General features: G+C 48.2%; 1 pseudogene; it reads right to left on the bottom strand.

The window, feature by feature from the left end:
• Nucleotides 1–427: 427 nt before the first annotated feature.
• LOC120844363 lies at nt 428–2,059 on the bottom strand (annotated as a pseudogene).
• Nucleotides 2,060–2,376: the final 317 nt, after the last annotated feature.

The following is a 2,376-nucleotide window of genomic DNA, read 5'->3' as shown; positions in this document are numbered from 1 at the left end:
GAACTCCAGCTAAACTTCTCCCTCCGTTGTGACGGGCGCGTCGACAGGCTTACTGGAAATGGCCGCGGCGTCCGCACCCGAAGTAGGTACGGCCACGTGTGGGGCAGCGAGACGAGTCGCACGTTGATGTGCCGCAGTTTTCACCTGCAGCGGGACCGTTGGAGCCGGAGTATGAAACAACGCTGCCGGAGTTTCGTGACGCTGGCGTGCGTGCAGGGCACGAGCACGGCGAACCGCGTGAGCGGCTGTCAGAACGACGGCTCCCGCGACCGTTGCGTCTGGCTCACTTTCGTCCCAGTGGCGATTGCGACGTGACGCGACGGACAGGGTTGGCGAGGGTTCGGACTCACGTGCAGCCTCCTCGCGAAGCTGCGCAATATCCACTGCGCGGTCGAAAATCAGCGTGTCTCCTTCAAGGAGCAGCCTCTCACGCAGACGCGGGCATGTGACGCCGGCGACGAACTTGGTCGCACATGTTTTCCTCGGCGGCGAAGTTGCAGGACGGTGACAGTTCGCGGAGCGCAAGGGCAAAGTCCGCTGCTGCTTCACCGCAGAGTTGACGACGCTCGCGGAACCATTGTCATTCCACCCGGACGTTGCAGAGGGCAGCGAAGTGACGTGTTAGGGTTATGATGGCGTGGTCATACGGGTCTGGCTTGTCTGGCTTGCTGCTTTTTCCTGCCTCGTCGGCTGCTGCGGCGGCTGGCGGGCTTGGCGTCGGCTACGGAAGCGCGTCGAAAATGGGCTGTCCTTCGGGTCCCACCCTACTGAAAAAGATTATATGAATTTATTTCTGATATGTTTATTGGACACCTTTTTCATATCAGAACTTATTATTTCATATCAGTTTCATATGCCGCATATCAGTTACACTAGGCTAGGTGGCGCTAGGTACCGCCCAATTCATGTGCTACAAAAATATTTTTATTTACGAACGCCAGCATATAGATACATTCCGCGTACCACTAGCGTCAGCTGAACTATACATTGAGCGCATTCGCATACACAGCACAAGAAACATGAATACAACAGAACACCCAATAACTACTTCTGAGTTCTGCGTTTCCGCCTTTTATACAGGTGGTTTTGTAAGTACGGAGCTTTTCAGTGACCACCTAAGCAATAAATAATGATCTCAGCATGTTGGATTTCTTTTTAGTAATTCCCTACCTCTGAGAGTATTTTGAACGGCTCGGGGGGTGCATCTCTTAATAAAAAGAAAACGCTCATGCCATAATTATCTGAAAGCCACAATATCAAGCCGCTCCACTTCGGTCCCAAGTCACGTGTTTGTTTTCCCGCACGGCATGTCGTATACTGAAAAATACTTATATGAATTTATTTCTGATATGTTTATTGGACACATTCATATCAGTTGGCATATGTTGCATATCATTTCTTATATGTCGCATATCAGTTTTTGGGCATTTCATATCAGTTCTTATATCGCATATCAGTTTTTGGATATTTCATATCAGTTTCATATGTCGCATATCAGTTTTTGGATATTTTATATCAGTTCTTATATAAATACGCATAATCTTTTCATTAGGGATATGAACTTGTATGCTGCATATAAGTTCTTATGTTGAATATCATTTCTGATATCCCGCATATACGTTTTTGGCTATTTCGTATGAATTCTCATATGTCGCATATCAGTTCTGGGTTTTTCATATCAGTTCTCATATGTCGCATATCAGTTTTTGGTCTTTCATATCAGTTCTTATTTAAATTCATATGATTTTTTTCAGTAGGGCAGGCAGTGCAAGAGCAGGGCTTGCCGACGGGCCGGCGGCAGCTCGTTGGCGCCGGAGGCGAAAAGAAAGTTCTCGAAAAGTCGTAACCAGCGAGATCATGGCACAGCTGGCATGCCGGGCGTGGCGAGGAACGTTGGCGGAGGCGCAAGTCCCGTGATGTTCATTCTCGTAGCCAGTTGTTGTGTTCCGGACCGGACGGCCGCCGAAGGGGAGAAACCCAGACAATGACCAGACTGTGTGCCGATCAGAAAAGAATCAACTTTACTAGTCCCGTGCAATGCTGTACGGAGACGAGGTGGATGGATGGATGGATGAATACGGCTGAGCCCTTTGGATCGGGCGGCAGCTTACGCCACCTAGCCGTTTTGTTTTACCATTTAAGCTTAGAATATTTAGATGTGAAATCTATATTCCCCCCGCAGTGGAAAGAAATTGAGGCTATGAAACCCCCTTGCCATCAGTGAATAAGAAAATACCTAGTTTTTTCTCGATTTCTGCCACCATTCACTTAATCTTTGCTTGGTAATCTCTACAGTCTTGAAATCCACTCTCCCTTCGCTGTCTCTAAAACCCAGTGACTTTATTAAATCTATGTTGTCCTCGGTAGGCATAGGGT

Source organism: Ixodes scapularis, unplaced genomic scaffold (genome assembly GCF_016920785.2).
Source record: "Ixodes scapularis isolate PalLabHiFi unplaced genomic scaffold, ASM1692078v2 PGA_scaffold6__148_contigs__length_123643588, whole genome shotgun sequence".
In the NCBI taxonomy this organism is placed as follows: domain Eukaryota; kingdom Metazoa; phylum Arthropoda; class Arachnida; order Ixodida; family Ixodidae; genus Ixodes; species Ixodes scapularis.
This window is presented reverse-complemented; position numbering and strand designations above follow the sequence as displayed.